The sequence below is a fragment of the Oncorhynchus mykiss genome, chromosome 24 (genome assembly GCF_013265735.2).
Source record: "Oncorhynchus mykiss isolate Arlee chromosome 24, USDA_OmykA_1.1, whole genome shotgun sequence".
NCBI classification, from domain to species: domain Eukaryota; kingdom Metazoa; phylum Chordata; class Actinopteri; order Salmoniformes; family Salmonidae; genus Oncorhynchus; species Oncorhynchus mykiss.
The window spans coordinates 15,567,199-15,587,763 of NC_048588.1; positions in this window are offsets into that span (position 1 = coordinate 15,567,199).

Sequence of the window (20,565 nt, forward strand, 5' to 3'; positions counted from 1 at the left end):
AGCAGTAAGGATTCACTCCATGGTGCTGAAAAGAAAGCTCTGCTGTTGGGACAGCTTTATGTAGGCCCTAACAGTTTGTGGGTGCCGTTTGTCACCATCATAGTGTAATTACTGTACTGTTGTGTTGTGGCTTTGCTGGCATGCATCTAAAACAAATGTTTTGGGAGTTTGCAACACCAAGATTTACATGCTAAAATCACTACTGCAGCTGTGTTCCTTTTAAATGTAAGGTCAGGCAGTAGGAAGCTCTCTCATCCATTTATATGCAGATGATACAGTGTAATACTCAGCTGGCCCCTCCCTGGAGTTTGTGTTAAACGCTCTACAACAAAGCTTTCTAAGTGTCCTACAAGCTTCCTCTACCCTTTACCTTTGTTTTGGAGGTGTTCAGAACAAGGTCATGTGGTTTGGCAAGAAGAATTCCCTTCTCCCCACCTGTGTGATTACTACCTCTGAGGGTTAAGAGCTTGAGGTTGTCACCTCATACAAGTATTTGGGAGTATGGCTAGACGGTACACTGTCCTTCTCTCAGCACATATCAAAGCTGCAGGCTAAGGTTAAATCTAGACTTGGTTTCCTCTATCGTAATCGCTCCTCTTTCAAGCCAGCTGCCAAACTAACTCTGATTAAGATGACCTTCCTACCCATGCTAAATTATGGATACGTAATTTATAGATCGGCAGGTAAGGGTGCTCTCGAGCGGCTAGATGTTCTTTACCATTCAGCAATCAGATTTTCCGCCAATGCTTCTAATAGGACACATCAATGCACTCTATACTGCTCTGTAAACTTGTCATCTCTGTATACCCGTCGCAAGACCTTGGTTGATGCCTATTTATGAAACCCTCTTAGGCCTCACTCCCCCCTATCTGAGATACCTACTGCAGCCTTCATCCTACACATACAACACCCGTTCTGCCAGTCACATTCTGTTAAAGGTCACCAACGCAAACACATCCCTGGGTCGCTCCTCTTTTCAGTTCGCTGCAGCTAGCGAAAGGAATGAGCTACAAAAAACACTCCATCTCTTCATTCAAAGACTCAATCAAGGACACTCTTACTGACTGGTGTGGCTGCTACATGTGATGTATTGTTGTCTCTACCTTCTTGCCCTTTGTGCTGTTGTCTGTGCCCAATAATGTTTGTACCATGTTAGGTGTTGCTACCATGTTGTTGTCATGTTGTGTTGCTACCATACTGAGTTGTCATGTGTTTCTGCCATGCTATGTAGTTAGGTCTCAGGTCTTAGGTCTTAGGTCTCTCTTTATGCAGTATTGTGGTGTCTCTCGTCGTAATGTGTGTTTTGTCCTATATTTGTATTTTTAATCCCAGCCCCCTTCTCCGCAGGAGGCCGTCATTGTAAATAAGAAATTGTTCTTAACTGTCTTGCCTAGTTAAATAAAGGTTCAATAAAAATATAATAATAATAATGCGTTTTAAAGAATGCTACATGACCCGTAGCACTCACGTCTGTAGCCATGAAATGCTTTGAACGGCTGGTCATGGCTCACATCCACACCATTATCCCAGAAACCCTAGACTCACTCCAATTTGCATACGGCACCAACAGATCTACAGATGATGCAATCTCTATTGCACTCCACGCTGCCCTTTCACACCTGGAAAAAAGGAACACCTATGTGAGAATGCTATTCATTGACTACAGCTCAGCGTTCAACACCATAGTGGCCTCAAAGCTCATCGCTAAGCTAAGGACCCTGGGACTAAACACCTCTCTCTGCAACTGGATCCTGGACTTCCTGACGAACCACCCCCAGGTGGTAAGGGTAGGTGACAGCATATCCACCACACTGATCCTCAACACAGGGGCCCCTCAGGGGTGCGTGCTCAGTCCCCTCCTGCACTCCCTGTTCAATAATGACTGCACGGCCAGGCACGACTCCAACACCATCATTAAGTTTGCAGATGACACTAGTGGTTGGCCTGATCACCGATAACGATAAGACAGCCTATAGGGAGGAGGTCAGAGACCTGACCATGTGGTGCAACAACAACAACCTATCCCCCCTCCCTATCCCAACCTAACGTGATCAAGACAGAGGAGATGATTGTGGACTACAGGAAAAGGAGGACTGAGCACGCCCCCATTCTCATTGACGGGGCTATAGTGGAGCAGGTTGAGCGCTTCAAGTTCCTTGGCGTCCACATCACCAACAAATTAACATGGTCCATGAACACCAAGGTGGTCGTGAAGAGGGCACGACGAAACCTATTCCCATTGCCCTATTGCCATGGGCCCTCAGATCCTCGAATGGTTTTACAGCTGCACCATCGAGAGCATCATGGCGGGTTGCAACACTGCCTGGTATGGCAACTGCTCGGCCTCCGACCACAAGGCACTATAGAGGGTAGTGCATATGGCCCAGCTTCCTGCCATCCAGGACCTCTGTACCAGGCGGTGTCAGAGGAAGGCCTTAAAAATTGTCAAAGACTCCAGCCACCCTAGTCATAGACTGATCTCCCTGCTACCCCACGGCAAGCGGTACCGCCAAGTCTAGGTCCAAGAGGCTTCTAAACAGCTTCTACCCCCAAGCCATAAGACTCCTGAACAGCTAATCAAATGGCTACCCAGAATATTTGCAAGCCCCCCCCGGTGCTGCTACTCTGTTATTATCTTATTATCTATGCATAGTCATTAATAGCTCTACCTACATGTACATATTACCTCAATTACCTCGACACCTCGGCTTGTAAATTAAGCATTTCACTTTAAGGTCTACAACACCTGTTGCATTCTGCGCATGTGACAAATGCAATTTATTTAGATGTTTCCTTTTGGCCAGCAGAGGGCAGTCTGCTCCATGTTAATGGCGCTTGCTGCTTGTCATAGCTAAATCTGGATTACAATGTGTTGTAACCCTCCCACTTCTTTCTCTACCCAATGTGTTTAAAGATCTCAAGACTACTGTAAAATTCTGGAATTCACTTTAAGCCATAAACAAATAGACAAGTTTCAAAATACAAGACACAACTAAAGGTCCAGCAGGATTTAGTAGTAACGGTTTTTAAGGACCCATTATTTCATAGCCAGTATTGTATGGATTGTATACAGTTTTGTTTACAGAGGAACAATCTTGTACCAATATTTTTTTGATTACCACAAAAATGTATTCTTATGTGTAATAATATACACCACCGTTCAAAAGTTTGGGGTCACTTAGAGCAAGAGGACAAGAGGACAAGTACATTAGACTGTCTAGTTTGAGAAACAGACGCCTCACAAGTCCTCAACTGGCAGCTTCATTAAATAGTATCCGTAAAACGTCAGTCTCAACGTCAACAGTGAAGGCGACTCCATGATGCTGGCCTTTATTGTTTCTTCATTCAGATCAACAGTTTCAGCTGTGCTAACATAATTGCAAAAGGGTTTTCTAATGATCCATTAGACTTTTAAAATGATAAACTTGGATTAGCTAACACAACGTGCCATTGGAACACAGGAATGATGGTTGCTGATAATGTGCCAATGTAGATATTCCATTAAAAATCAGCTGTTTCCAGCTACAATAGTCATTTACAACATTAACAATGTCTACACTGTATTTCTGATCAATTAGACTTTTTTTGAAGTGTTTTTCTTTCCAAAAACAAGGACATATCTAAGGGACCCCAAACTTTTGAACGACATTGTATATTTGCCACACAGTGTTTCATTGTCACTGCCACATTTCAGTGGCTATTTCTCAGCCCCCACTCTCAGCTGTCTCCCTCTCTCATGACCTGTGTCAGGGTCCATGCTGTCATGGTCTTTCCTCCATTCATTCTCTCTCTCCATCACTCTCTTCCCTCTGGTCTCTCATGGCCGGCTTGGCTGCCCCAGCATCTCACCTCCTGGAGTAGAGGATGAGAACATCACTCCTCAGGTCACAGTCAGAGCCAGTAGAGAAGGAGGGAATAAAAGAGGGAAAACATGAGGAAAGAATCTCTTCCTTCTCACTGTTATTGTTTAACACCCTCCCTTTTTCTTCTCAACACTCACTTTCACGTCTGTTTCTCTGCCTGTCTGGCTTTTGACGCAAATGCGTGAGAATAAGACCTCAGTTCTCTTTGCGTTAATAGCTTCTCTTTCCACTAAATTTGACCTCAGCACACATATTAGATTAAGCTGTGCCTTCTTGATGCAGGAAGTGTCAGAATGGGTTTGACGCAAGGCAAGCGGACCCTCCTGAAAACAAACTGAACTTGACATGGATGGCACTCAGGGAATCTCCAACTATATTTAGGTGGAAGTTAATCCACAATCAAGTGTTTTTACCTCTAGGCTTAAGTGACCATTGTACAACAGGAAATATCCAAGATTGTGCCTTGAAGGTCCCGCATCCAAAGAGGGGACCATGTTGTCGACAGACAGGAATTCCTAGTGTTCCCATATCTTGGAAGAGGAGAAGGACAGGGGGGTAAATCAGGGGGATGCCCCAGATTGGCAGCTCAGACTTGGGGCCTCTTACACACCCTCCCTCCCTGCCCCCTCAGTGTCAATGTTTGCCTTAGCGCTGTAAAACTGGAAAGGCGAAGGAAGAGACAAAGGGTGGCCACAAGAAAATAAAACATGTTGGTAACTGCTGTGGAGTTGATCCATGTGCTCCAGAGGAATTACACATCAGGTGCTGGGCCGTGGCAGAAGGGAGGGGTAGAAGAGGGGGAGGGGTGGAAGAGGGGGAGGGATAGAAGGGGAGAGCTCACAGAAGCTAAAGCCTGGGGATAATGAGTTTGCAAACATAATTATTGACAGAAACACAAAGGCAGGTTTAGGAGGAGTCTCTCTGCCCAGATGTGTGTGAATGGAACAAGCATTTGCAAACATACACAGACACACACACACACACATGCACAAACAGGGAGCTATAACACGGTGTTAACCCCCTCCTGTGTACTCAGTTCTACATCAATTCACCATCCTCTTTACATACCGTGTGCACACACACACACTCACTGGTCAACTGGAATGCCCTTTCTTTTCTATCAGTCCTTTATGGCCAAGAGATTTACATATCACCTACACTCCTCATTAGGTGGCCCACCTCCACCCAGAGTGGTAGACTGCTTCCTTCATTAGTATGCATGTAGATTGCATAATCTCTGTATTTTATCTTGGCATTCAGCCGTGACCCAGTTTTAGGGCGCCAGACCCCATGCCCCCTGTTGTGACCTTAACAATTATGTCTCCAATTTGTGTGTGTGTGTGTGTGTGTGTGTGCACCCTTTACAAGACCCGGATTACTGAGCAGTAGTCTAATTGCCCACCTCCACTATGCACCAGACAGTATAGGACACTCCTGCCTCACATTCTTGGCCTCATCTTCTTATGCCCACCAGAGGCCTGTCTCCAATTCAGCCACAATGAATCGACTGCATCTTACAGTCAACAATGGCTGTTGACTTAATTGTTTGCCTGGGTTTTAACTTTAATATGCCCTCCTCTCTTCACAACAATAAGGAGACATCTGTTTCAGAAGCTGATGTGGTCTCTAGTACCCTACGCAAATATGTCTAAATTGAGGACCTACTCTAAGCTCTGTACAGGGGCTCAACAAGACAAACCAGAGGACTGGGTTCTGCTATTCTTCTCTTTATTAAATGTAATGTTTTACCACCTTGTTCCCCCTATTCCCTCCAATCTGAATGGGGATTTTGTCCCCCTGAGGTGGTTGAACAGAGTGTTGAAACAGCCTGTTAAGCTGGCCAGGGATCTGGGGGTGCTGTACGTACACACAGCCAGAGAGGAAGGGCTGTTGGGAGTCGTAAGGGACCACACACACCGATATGAATGTTGATCTCCCATTCATTTGTCGTTCGTCTGCTGTTCGTTTGACACTGGTGAACGTCTGACTGCTGACATTTTTGCACAATTCTACAGGTAGAATCGGATTGCGAATTACTGCCGGTGCTCTGTTCAGAAGTACTCCGGCAAACGCTACTGGTGTGTTCGTGCCTAAACAGAGGCCCTGAAACAACAGCATTTTCCCTGGGGATAAAGTAGCATCAACACAGGCCAGCGAGAAGACAACATCCGCCTCTCGATGTCTTCTATGATAGGTATTGCAACAAAAAAAGATAGATACCCTGACACTGTCCAAAGCATGGAATGATCTATGAGAGGCAGCCTGGCAACATTTACCATTATGGCACCTACTTTAGCCTGTCAGGAAAAACATGTATTGAGGGATTGAATCCAGACTGATTTGCTCAGGGTGACATCGGGGAGACGAGCAGCATTTAGAGTTTATTTAGAAAAGTGCTGCGTGGTGACATCGGTAGCTCTCGTCCCCCCTAAGTGGTGTTTGTTGGGCTTTGATTTCCATCATCTGGCCCTCTGCCCTGTTTGTTTAGATGACAAAAGGAATCGCTAATGATCCTGAGTCATGCTAGGGCTGGGTCATATTCTGTAAGCAAAGGCTCTTTGTGTGTGTGTGTGTGTGTGTGTGTGTGTGTGTGTGTGTGTGTGTTGTTTGGTCTCACTCTCTCCCACGGTAGTACAGTACTTACCTTTGCAGTTTTGTTCCCCACTGCCTCACAGGTCAGTGATGACTCTTAAGGTCAGTGATGACTCTTAAGGTCAGTGATGACTCTTAATTCACTGTCCCACCACCCTATCCCCACCATGTGCTATCCTACTTACCTAGGACCCTGAACTTTGAGAATCAAAGTCAGAATAAGAATTTCGTAAACGCCCAACTATCGGTGGCATGCTGGGTGTCAACCCCTGAAGCATGCAGGGAAAGCACAAGGATTCCCCCAAGATACACACTGTCACATGAACAAAGGATTATGCACTCTCTCACCCAGTGTTCATACACTCTCACACAAACACTGGAGACAAACAGAGGCAGATGATGGGAAGAACCTGCAGAGCAAACAAGGGAGTGTAGCACAGAGGCCTTAAAGCCTCTACAAACACCAGTCACTGTGGGTGAAGTGTCATGGAGAGCTTCGACGAACATTCCTTAAGTAAGGTTGTGAGTGGTGTGTGTGTGTGTGTGTGTGTGTGTGTGTGTGTGTGTGTGTATAGTATTTGCGCTGTCAGCCTGCTCGACAGCTGTCTCAGCTCTTAACTAACTCCATTCCAGGTTCCTCTTTTAACAGCCACTTGGCCTTATATAACAAATGGAAAAATAAGAATTGGAAATGTGAGGCTGGTTGCTTTAGGCTTTATGGAAACCCATTTATAATCGGCAGGCTTTTATATTCAGTGATTATGACAAATTGACAGTCCCAATGAATTCTGTCCACCCTACCACTATTTATCAATCTATATTTGTTTTTCACTTCGGTAACATGGGCCTGATTGCATTAAATACTTTGCCAACTTGTTATATTGATATTGGCGTGAGGATTGACTCTTCATACAGAATTACTGTGGTGTAACGGAATCGTGTAAGTAGTTTAGTTTCCCGTCAGGTGTATTTGTCTTTAGTCAATACAAAGCTACTAAACAAGTTTAGACTGAGGAGATCCTCTGTGAAAAAGACTTAACGATTCTAGGGTTTTCCTAATCAACTTCAGCATTTGTTGAGTACGAGCATATGGAAGTTGATGTTGTTTCTCTACATGGTACGATTGCAGGTGTCTGGATGTCCTCGGAAACAAAACCACTGTTTGTGTTCCAAATAGCACCCTCTCCCTTAGTGCGTTCTTTTCACCCCATTGGGCTCCGGTCAAAAGTAGGGCCGGGACGATACCAGTACCGCAATATTTTTTCCATCGCAAAAATGTAAACACAAAGCTCTTTAATACCTAATAAAACCTGCTGTATATAAAACAATATGTGCTATAGCTTAGAAAATAAGTAAATGTGACTCAATAATTAATTATGTTTGTTTTCAACATTAGCGCTGTTTTCCTAAAGAAGTTCCTTGCCACGGCCCTAGTCAAAAGTAGTGCACTATGTAGGGAATATAGTGCCATTTGGGATGAAGACACTATCCTTTGTTCTCAACTACAGAACTATCTGATATGAGACGACACAATGTTTTTGGTTTCACCTCAAAGTGCACCACCTGTACACCTGTTAGTTACACCAGTTACCTTCCTAGTCTCTGATCCACTCTATCGGATCTATTGGACAGTAAGCTGACATTGATAGAAAGGCCAATACCATTAGGATTCGTTGTCCAATCAGTTATATGGCATTTTTTTTTACATAATCATTTTTGTAATTGACTTAAGACCTAATAAAAGGGCACAATCAGATTAAACATGCAATATTTGAATTACATTGCCTTCAGAAAGTATTCACCCCCCTTTTCCCACATTTTGTGGTGTTACATGGTGCGATTAAAAACAATCTACACAAAATACTCTGCCATAGACAAAATGTATGAAAAATATACAGTACCAGTCAAAAGTTTGGACACACCTACTCATTCCAGAGTTTTTCTTTATTTATACTATTTTCTACATTGTGAACAAATCCAAATATATTTTATATTTGCGATTCTTCAAAGTAGCCACCCTTTGCCTTGATGACAGCTTTGCTCACTCTTGGCATTCTGTCAACCAGCTTGATGAGGTAGTCACCTGGAATGCATTTAAATTAACAGGTGTGCCTTGATAAATGGTGGAATTTATTTCCTTAATGCATTTGAGCCAATCAGTTGTATTGGGACAAGGTGGGGATGGTATACTGAAGATATCTCTATTTGGTTTAAGACCAAGTCCATATTATGGCAAGAACAGCTCAAATAAGCAAAGAGAAACAACAGTCCATCATTACTTTAAGACATGAAGGTCAGTCAATCTGGAAAATTTCAAGAACTTTTATAGTTTCTTCAAGTGCTGTCGCGAAAACCATCAAGCCCTATGATGAAACTGACACTCATGAGGACCGCCACAGGAAAGACCCAGAGTTACCTCTGCTGCAGAGGTTATGATCATTAGAGTTACCAGCCTCCAAAATTGCAGCCCAAATAAATGCTTAAAAAAAAATCAAAATAAACTCTCTGCCATATATTCAATGTATACCATTAACTTTGGCTTCAATAAATCAAATCAAATCAAATCAAATTTTATTTGTCACATACACATGGTTAGCAGATGTTAATGCGAGTGTAGCGAAATGCTTGTGCTTCTAGTTCCGACAATGCAGTAATAACCAACAAGTAATCTAGCTAACAATTCCAAAACTACTACCTTATAGACACAAGTGTAAGGGGATAAAGAATATGTACATAAATATATATGAATGAGTGATGGTACAGAGCGGCATAGGCAAGATACAGTAGATGGTATTGAGTACAGTATATGCATATGAGATGAGTATGTAAACAAAGTGGCATAGTTAAAGTGGCTGGTGATACATGTATTACATAAAGATGCAGTAGATGATATAGAGTACAGTATATACGTAGACATATGAGATGAATAATGTAGGGTATGTAAACATTATATTAGGTAGCATTGTTTAAAGTGGCTAGTGATATATTTGACATCATTTCCCATCAATTCCCATTTTTAAAGTGGCTGGAGTTGAGTCAGTGTGTTGGCAGCAGCCACTCAATGTTAGTGGTGGCTGTTTAACAGTCTGATGGCCTTGAGATAGAAGCTGTTTTTCAGTCTCTCGGTCCCAGCTTTGATGCACCTGTACTGACCTCACCTTCTGGATGTTAGCGGGGTGAACAGGCAGTGGCTCGGGTGGTTGTTGTCCTTGATGATCTTTATGGCCTTCCTGTGACATCGGGTGGTGTAGGTGTCCTGGAGGGCAGGTAATTTTCCCCTGGTGATGCGGTGTGCTGACCTCACTACCCTCTGGAGAGCCTTACGGTTGTGGGCGGAGCAGTTGCCGTACCAGGCGGTGATACAGCCCGACAGGATGCTCTCGATTGTGCATCTGTAGAAGTTTGAGTGCTTTTGGTGACAAGCCAAATTTCTTCAGCCTCCTGAGGTTGAAGAGGCGCTGCTGCGCCTTCTTCACGATGCTGTCTGTGTGGGTGGACCAATTCAGTTTGTCTGTGATGTGTACGCCGAGGAACTTAAAACTTACTACCCTCTCCACTACTATCCACTCTCCATCGATGTGGATACGGGGGTGTTCCCTCTGCTGTTTCCTGAAGTCCACAATCATCTCCTTAGTTTTGTTGATGTTGAGTGTGAGGTTATTTTCCTGACACCACACTCCGAGGGCCCTCACCTCCTCCCTGTAGGCCGTCTCGTCGTTGTTGGTAATCAAGCCTACCACTGTTGTGTCGTCCGCAAACTTGATGATTGAGTTGGAGGCGTGCGTGGCCACGCAGTCGTGGGTGAACAGGGAGTACAGGAGAGGGCTCAGAACGCACCCTTGTAGGGCCCCAGTGTTGAGGATCAGCGGGGTGGAGATGTTGTTGCCTACCCTCACCACCTGGGGGCGGCCCGTCAGGAAGTCCAGTACCCAGTTGCACAGGGCGGGGTCGAGACCCAGGGTCCCGAGCTTGATGACGAGCTTGGAGGGCACTATGGTGTTAAATGCCGAGCTGTAGTCGATGAACAGCATTCTCACATAGGTATTCCTCTTGTCCAGATGGGTTAGGGCAGTGTGGTTGAGATTGCATCGTCTGTGGACCTATTTGGGCGGTTAGCAAATTGGAGTGGGTCTAGGGTGTCAGGTAGGGTGGAGGTGATATGGTCCTTGACTAGTCTCTCAAAGCACTTCATGATGGCGGAAGTGAGTGCTACGGGGCGGTAGTCGTTTAGCTCAGTTACCTTAGCTTTCTTGGGAACAGGAACAATGGTGGCCCTCTTGAAGCATGTGTGAACAACAGACTGGGATAGGGATTGATTGAATATGTCCATAAACACACCAGCCAGCTGGTCTGCGCATGCTCTGAGGGCGCGGCTGGGGATGCCGTCTGGGCCTGGGCCTGCAGCCTTGCGAGGGTTGACACGTTTAAGAGGAGGCAGTTGTTCTCCCCTGGGATAAGCTATCTGCCATATATTCAATGTATTCCATTAACTTTGGCTTCAATAAGAGGAGGCAGTTGTTCTCCCCTGGGATAAGCTATCTGCCATATATTCAATGTATACCATTAACTTCGGCTTCAATATCACAGTGACATACAAAGGCCATTTGGTCTAAGCCACGCCAGACAAGCATATAAACATGAGGGTTAGTCTCGTCACTGATTTCTATTTTTGTGATTTAACCTTTATTTAACTAGGCAAGTCAGTTAAGAACAAATTATTATTTACAATGATGGCCTAGGAACAGTGGGTTAGCTTCCTTGTTCAGGGGCAGAACGACAGATTTGTACCTTGTCAGCTCGGGGATTTGATCTAGCAACCTTTCGGTTACTGGCCCAACGCTCTAACCACTAGGAGTAGGGCCAGTGCTTCCCAGAGTTCAAGTAATAGACATATCTCTACATAAACTATTCAGATGAGACTGCGTGATTCAGGTCTTCATGGTCTAATTGCTGCAAAGAAACCACAACTAAAGGATACCAATAATAAGAAGAGAATTGCCTGGGCCACGAAACACAAGTAATTTCCACCATTAGACCAGTGGAAATCTGTCCTTCGGTCAGATTAATCCAAATGTTTGATTTTTGGTTCCAAATGCCTTCATTGTGAGACGCAGAGTAGATGAACGGATGATCTCTGCATGTGTGGTTCCCACCGTGCAGCATGGAGGAGGTGGTGTGATGGTGATTTGCTGGTAACACTGTGATTTATTTAGAATTCAAGGCACACTTAACCAGCATGTGTCACGGCTTCTAGGAGTAGTAGGTGGAGAAGTCAGGCGCAGAGGTAGTTCAATCGTGATATTTTAATCCAGAACAACAAGTAACGGTAACGCCAAACACTAAGGCGCATCACTTAAACCAGCCCAAAAGCAGGCCGGCATGCCTGGTTTTAATAGCCCAAATCAAAACCCAAACAAGAAACAGATGTAACAAATCAGACAAAACTAACTGAAGCAGAAAAGGGGATCAGCTAGAAGACGGCAGCTAAAGGTGGCAGCTAGAAGACCGGCGACGACGACCGGCGAGCGCCGCCCGAAACAGGAAGAGGAACCACCTTCGGCGGGATTCGTGACAGCATGGCTACGACAGCATTCTGCAGCGATACGCCATCCCATCTTGTTTGCGCTTAGTGGGACTATCATTTGTTTTTCAACAGGACAATGACCTAACACACCTCCAGGCTTTGTAAGGGCTATTTGACCAAGAATGAGAGTGATGGAGTGCTGCATCAGATGACCTGGCCTCCACAATCACCCGACCTCAACCCAATTGAGATGGTTTGGGATGAGTTGGACCGCAGAGCGAAGGAAAAGCAGCCAACAAGTGCTCAGCATATGTGGGAACTCCTTCAAGACTGTTGGAAAAGCATAACAGGTGAAGCTTGTTGAGAGAATGCCACGAGTGTGCAAAGCTGTCATCAAGGCAGAGGGTGGCTACTTTGAAAAATCTAAAATATATTTAGATTTGTTTAACACTTTTTTTGGTTAGTACATGACTCCATATATGTTATTTCATAGTGTTGATGTCTTCACTATTTTTCTACAATGTAGATAATAGTAAGAATAAAGAAAAACCAATGAATGAGTAGGTGTGTCCAAACCTTTGACTGGTACTGTATGTTGATTATATAAATATTCACAACCCTGAGTCAATACATGTTAGAATCACCTTTGGCAGCGATTACAGCTGAGTCTTTCTGGGTAAGTCTGTAAGAGCTTTGCACACCTAGATTGTACAATGTTTGCACATTATTCCTTTTAAAATTCTTTAAGCTTCAAGTCAAGTTGGTTTCTAGACAGCCATTTTCAAGTTTTTCAAGCCGATTTAAGTCAAAACTGGAACTAGGCCACTCAGGAACATTCAATGTCATCTTGGTATGCAACTCCGGTGTATATTTGTCCTTGTGTTTAAGGTTATTGTCCTGCTGAAAGGTGAATTTGTATCCCAGTGCCTGTTGGAAAGCGGACTGAACCAGGTTTTCCTCTATGATTTTGCCTGTGCTAAGCTCTATTCCGTTTATTTGTATAAAAAAGAACTCCCAAGTCCTTGCTAATGACAAACATACCCATAACATGATGCAGCTACCAGCGTACTTCAAAATATGAAGAGTTGTACTCAGTGATGTGTAGTGTTGGATTTGTTCCAAACATAACACTTTGTTTTGCAGTTTTACTTCAGTGCCTTATTACAAACAGGATGTTCTGTACAGGCTTCCTTTTTTTCACTGTCATTTAGGTTAGTATGTGCGGTAACTCAAATGTTGTTGATCCATCCTCAGTTTTCTCAATTCACAGCCAATAAACTCTAACTTTTAAAGTCACCATGGGATTTTCAATGTCTGCTTTTGTTATTTTAACCCATCTACCAATAGGTGCCATGGAAAACCACCCTGGTCTTTGTGGTTGAATCTGTGTTTTAAATTCACTGCTCAACTGAGGGACCTTACAGATAATTGTATATGTGGGGTACAGAGATGAGGTCATTCAAAAATCATGTTAAACACTATTATTGCAACTTATTATGTGACTTGTTAAGCACATTTTTACTCCTGAATTTATTCAGGGTTGCCATAAGATAGGGGTTGAATACTTATTGACTCAAGACATTTCAGCTTTTCGTTTTTAATTAATTTGTAAAAAATGTCTAATAGCATAATTTCACTTTGACATTATGGGGTATTGTGTATAGGCCAGTGGCACAAAATCTCAATTGAATCCATTTTAAATTTAGGCTGTAATCTCCTCCTTTGGCTAGTGGCCTGAGAAGTGGTAGCAGGATCTGTCCTGGCATATCCGGCTTGCCCATGATGGATGGCTAGGTACGACTGAAGGCGTGTTTCTGGGTGTTGTATCAGACTAAGTACAGTGGAAAGAGATCAAATAATACAATACTGTATCAGTACACAGACATATGTACAATTCAGATGATGTGCTACTGTACTTTTGTATCCGCCCTTGGAACTGTCATTAAGAGGTTAGAGAGGTGATTGCCAATCTAGTTTATACTGTACACCTGCTAAAGCAGAGCAGAAGCCAAAGGTTTGCTCTGTTTAAGTCTACACAAATGAAGGACACTTCCTTATTGTGTTGTTGTTGTTGTGTAGTCGCAGTGCGTGATTATCACTTTATCACTCACACACACCGTCACCAATCTCTATCTACTTCCGATCTGTTGAGATCTGGCCACGGCTCTATGTCCGCACACCACAGGGCACCCAGCCTAGGGTTGAGAGAGGTGAGAGGTCTGAACTGCTATTACAAACCATTTTAAATTGATATCTGATTTTGAATACAGTACATGTATCATGATATGGAAAAAGTGGTACAGCTGGAACACACACTGCTGCGGTCACCATTTAGAGCGAGAGAAAAGCCATTGGCATTTTCTTATTATATTGTTCTGGAAGTGCATTTTTTTAACGAAAGCAGTTTGCTGTGAATGTGCGTGTCTGCGTTCTGTCTGCCGTGACTGGTTATCCCCTGAATCATCACCTCGCCCAGGCAGACAGCTATCAACGTGATCATACAGAAGCCTGGAGGCTGGCACCTCTGGTGACCCACACTGCATGCCCCGTCTGACCCCTCCTCCACCACACACACACACACCCAGCCCAACACCCCTCCTCCCACTCAGTGGAACAGAAACGCTGTCTTGTTAATTTCCTGATTCCATAATTATATAAGCAGGTTGTTTGTGCCATCAGTAGATTTGCAGCCATTGTCTGGACTGTGTGTGTTTGTGTGAGATGAGTGCCTCTGATACACAGTCCCCGGCTCCGTGCTGATGGCACTATCTCAACCATCAGAGATTAGAGCCTTGCTCAATACACGCTCTCTCTCTCACACACACACAAACGAGGATACTCACCTCCAAAACACATCCACTCAAAAGACTAAGACACAGACTCCACACATAACACAAACTCACACTGCACACTCTTAGAACCAAAGCCTTCAAATAGATCCGTGTCTTTTCACAGTTACACACTACCTTTCCTCCTCGGAACTTTTATGGCCCTCAATTCAGATAAGGGTCTGTTAGTGTGGTAGGCATGGTAACGTTGTTGCTTAGGTTGTTGTCTCCCGTGTAAGCTGGGCGGAAGCGATGTTATTGCAGCGGGCGGATGTTTTCCAAAGCCAGAGAGAGGACAGAGATGCTATCCTGCCCATTAGCTGTAATTGTACTCGTTTGGGGAGGAGTGGGGTTGACAGGAAGAAGGCAGTGGAAAGGGAGGTGTCGTCCTCTCACATCAGAGATGGGGGGCTGTGACGGGAGCGGAGGAGGTGTGGCAGGAGAGTTGTGGTGAGGAGTGAATCGTCTGTAAGGAGGAAGTAGATGGGGGGGGGGTAATTTGGTTGGGGAAGGAGTGAGATTGAGATGATGAGCTGTGTTACCCTGGCACACCCTTCCCTTCCTGGGCCTTCCTGACGATGGTAATCGTCTGATTTGTCCAGGACTAAACGACAGACTCTAAACAAACACTTGGCATGATAAAGGGCAGGCGACTGAGGTGACTGGGACACTAAAGTGAGGGTCAGTGAGGCTGTTGGAAGGGCCCGTCACATAGTGGCTGAGGACTGAGAACCAACACACACACACACACACACACTCACAAAACATGCGCATAAACACCCACACACAAAAGGAAAGGACACAAACACAGAAGTCTACACAAACAGACACACATCTACAATACACCCATTCACTGACCACACACAGACCAGTACTACAAAGACTCAGATACACACATGTACAACCAGTCAGTGACTGTTATCTCCCACATTGAGCTTTTAAAGCACCTTAAGCAGACACGTGTCGACATGTCAGCCTGAAGCAAAAACCACTGGGAACGTTGCCTTGTCTTGCCAGCAATATGTCTGCCAACATTCACATGCCCTACTTGACCTCATTGGCATAGCGGTCATTCCTTCAGAACGTCACACAGATAAGAGACTTGTTCATCTCTGTACCACTCAGAGCTTGGGCCTGTGTGACTTTGTATGTATTCACTTCAGACTCAGGTCTTCCCTTTGGCTTCTAGTCTACCATTTAGATCTTTGGCTTCTAGTCTACCACTTAGATCTTTGGCTTCTAGTCTACCATTTAGATCTTTGGCTTCTGGTCTACCATTTAGATCTTTGGCTTCTAGTCTACCATTTAGATCTTTGGCTTCTAGTCTACCATTTAGATCTTTGGCTTCTAGTCTACCATTTAGATCTTTGGCTTCTAGTCTACCACTTAGATCTTTGGCTTCTAGTCTACCACTTAGATCTTTGGCTTCTAGTCTACCACTTAGATCTTTGGCCTGGATGAGTTTGTATGCATTCTGTTTTGCACCCATCAGAGCTTGGGTCTATGTGAGTTTGTATGTGTTCCCTTTGGCACCTCCTCTGCACCACTCCTCTCTATGGTATGACTGACTGACTCTCTATCTCTGCTTCATCTGTGGCTCATCATTCAGCCATGCCACTTTAAGGTGGTGACTCACGCATCCACCCCCGGATTAACACACTCATCTTGATCTTCATCTTGAGTGTATCTATGGATCACGCCACATGTTTTTCTCCCCAGAGGATACGCTTGTAACTAGGCTGCTAATCAGATTCTACAGCAATATAACTTTTTTTCAGTCAATAAACGTTTCCTCAATGCACTGAATAAATCAGCATTCCCTCACATAAAATGTTATTAGATTCTGATGAGAATTCTCATCACAACGACAAAGACTGTGTTTCGACCCATACATGGACTGCGACACACCCACGCCTCCAGTGTATCCTGGCCTGACCTGAGGCTTCCTAGCTGGGCAGTGTTAAGCAGACAGCTGCTTTGATTGAGGGGCCACCACAATGTCACGTCAGTTCAGGTCCTTCTGGCCTAAACCCAGAGGGGATGAGCTGCAAACCACCTGCTAAAAGTCTTTGCAGCCCAAGCTGAGGCCTTTAGATCCCTACGTTTGCTTTCCGACCTGGACTTACCTTTTTTTACCTGGGTTTAGGGCACTCAGTGTGTGGCCGTTTGGCAGGGTACAGGACTGTTTGTCAGGAAGCAGGGCCGAAGAGGATAGGATACCTGGAAAAGCCACCTGGTTCTGTCACACCTGTCCTGAAAACACCTGCAACCCAATTGTGACACCACAGGGAGTTTCAAGTTTTAATGTCACGTGCAGGGAAATGCCTTTCTTGTGAGTGTTTGTTTCTTGTTATTTGGCACCAGGTTAGTTATTCCTACCTGGAAATGTATATTTGTTGATTCTGCTGAACTTGAATAAGAGCAGCAGTAATTCCATGAGTAGCAAACCTAGGTTGCCCATGTGAATTGAGCTACCAGGTAACACTCACAAGTGGACGTGGCAGCTGAGTCGCTTATCCCATCTGCTTACATTTTATTTTTGTCTTAATTGGCTTTGTCCAATTTAAGTATGCAAAATGACAAACAAGGTTGCTGTGTGCTTCTCTCAGTCAGGGTTTTTCTTTAGGCACGTAATCACCTTGAGGAGGCTTGCTTCTCCTTTAGCTAACCTGCCAATCACCGGCAGGCCTGGCGATCCCTGATAAGCCGTATTTGTCAAACTAAACACTTGATCTGGAGCGGCGCTTCGGGATGAAGCTGAAGCTCTAAGGAGCCAGCCCACAGGGTTCAGGCAGAGACTTTAAAGAGGACAAAAGTTTTAGCTGGAGATTTGCAGATGCTTTTCTGGAGCTAATCCCCAGATCTCCCCCTGCCTCCGGAGATGCTCTGTGAGGCCTGGACCACTTGGCCTGGTCTGGGCTTAGTGCAGCTAAAGTGGCTCCAGGGGGCAACTGTCTGGCTTCCTCCAAAATGGCACCTTGTTCCCTATATAGTGCACTACTTTTGACCACAGGGCCCTGGTCAAAAGTAGTGCACTGTAAGGAATTAGGGTGCCATTTGGAATGCAGACAGTCTTGCAGACGAACTGTAGCCCACGGGTGCTGAGCTGTGTCAGGGGAATTAGTTGACTCTTTCTTGGAAATGTTTTTGTTTTGGTTTGCACTTCAATGACACATTCAATGATTTTCCTGTGATTTATAGTCACTGAGTATACAAAACATTATGAACACCTGCTCTTTCCATGACAGAGTGACCAGGTGAATCCAAGTGAAAGCTATGATCCCTTATTGATGTCACTTGTTAAATCCACTTCAACCAGTGTAGATGAAGGGGAGGAGATCAGTTAAAGAAGGATTTTTAATTATTGAGACATGGATTGTGTATGTGTGCCATTCAGAGGATGAATGGGCAAGACAAAAGATTGAAGTGACTTTGAACAGGGCATGGTAGTAGATGCCAGGCACACCGGTTTGTGTCAAGAACTGCAGCGCTGCTGGGTTTTTCACGCTCAACAGCTTCCCGCGTGTATCAAGAATTGTCCACCACACAAAGGACATCCAGTCAACTTGACACAACTGTGGGAGTCAACATGGGCCAGCATCCCTGTGGGACGCTTGAACAGTAGGAAGGTGTTCCTAATGTTTGGTTTCCCCCGTGTATATTTCTGTACTGTGAATTTGGAATAATACTGTTGATGACGATAATACCCTTTTAAGGTAAGAGCTGAAATTTCAGATGGAGTTTTGGCTTGTCTGGTGACATCACCAGGCAGTAATTTAGTTGGTAGACCAATAATGAAGAGAGTTCCAGGACTTCCGAGAGGTGCAGCGGTCTAAGGCATCGCAGTGCCAGAGGCGTCACTATGGACCTGGGTTTGATCCCAGGCTGTATCACAACTGGCCCAGCATCGTGAGGGTTTGGCCGGGGGGGGGCTTTACTTGGCTCATCACACTCTAACAACTCCTTGTGGCGGGCCGGGCGCCTGCAGGCTAACTTTCAGGTTAAGCGGGCGGGTGTTAAGAAGTGTGGTTTGGCGGGTCATGTTTCGCAGGACCCATTGGGGAGTTGCGGCAACGAGACCAGATCAAAAGAGCGGATAAACATTTTTTTTTTTACAAAAAAAAGACATTTCCAAACCTCTCTGCCAATAATCAGTTACTTTTTAGTTTCCCCCTCTCCACTCAGACCACCAAGAAGCAATTTGTGTTTGTCTTTGATCATTTCAATTGAAAACAATCACAGTAAGGGACATAATTGTTACATAAATGATTTGATGTTGAGGTAAAAAAAAATTGTCTGCATTGGACCTTTAAACAAGTGCACAATCGGATAGTTACTGTATCTGATGCTACATTAAATTGGACCAGCAGTCCACTTACTTTATGACCAGTTCAAGCTAGTGCATACAGCCTAGTCGTGCATCCCCTTTCCCCATACTCATCTAGGGGGTGTTTAAGCCAAGATGACCATGTGTTAAACCTTGATGGTGTATGACAAAACACTAAAGGCAATCTCATTTTGTATTATCTGTGCACACAATTGCTGAGCACTCCATCGCTCTCCTCCTCAGCTCTTAGTTAAGCACACACTTATCATGCAATATGCCTGCACAGCAAACCAAAAATGCTTCTGTGAGAGTTCCCAGAACATTCGTTGAGTTGCGGCAAATGTTCTCATAACACAAAAACAGTTGAGTCATAGTGATGATTACAGAATGTCTGTATACAAAACATTCTGATGTTGCAAGAATGTTCCTAGAACACATTTCATCTGTTCTTTAAAGTGTCTCAGCATGTGTCATTAGGAAAGGGAAAGGGGATACCTAGGTTGTGGGAACTGTCTTGTGTGAACAATAAGGGGACAAAATATTTGTTACCAAAACACAATGTGTCCATTTGTACAGATACATACAATGTTTCTGTTAGGGTGCAAAAAAACATTCACCTGATGTTATAATAAAGTCCCCAGAACACGTTTAATCTGTTCTTTAAAGGTTCCCAGACTGTTTCATTAGGTTGTGTGAACAGTCTGGTGAGAACATTGTGGGGACATCACAAAAAATAGGTTCCCAAAACACAAAAACTGTCATGTTGTGCAGATGATTCTACAATGTTTCTTTTAAGGTGTAAAAAACATTCACCTGATGTTACAACTACGTTCCTGGAACACATTACGTCTGTTCTTTAAAGGTTTCCAGAATGTTTCATTAGGTTTTGGGAACATTGTATGGACATGACGATATCTTCCCAAAGCACTCAACTGTCCAGTTGTTCTGATTATTACAATGTTTCTATTGGGTTGCAAAAAAACACAGGCTCAGATATACTCTACTAAAAGAGGGAATCTCTTTATTTTGTCAAGATTCATAGATCCAGTCAGAAATGCATAATGGGTGATGGTGAATAGCCCAGTTACCAGTATTTCCCTGGGTTAATTATGTCTAAGACGGCTAAAAACGAAGAATGGATTTCCTGATTGACTATACTGCCATGGTTATATACTCAAAAAATAAGCCATAAGAGAGCTTCCCTGGTAGCGCAGAGGATGAAGGACCTGGCTTGGAAACCAAACATTCCAGGTTCAAACCCAACATGTGCAGATTGTCAACATATAAAGTGTATTAAAAAAATTTGGTTGTGTTTGTATGATTAAATGCTGTTCAAATGTCCTATAATTTAAATTAAAATGCCACGTGGCTCTGTGTCACTTACAATATAGTCCTCAAATGAGAATTGCTATTAAATCTGGAGAGAAACAT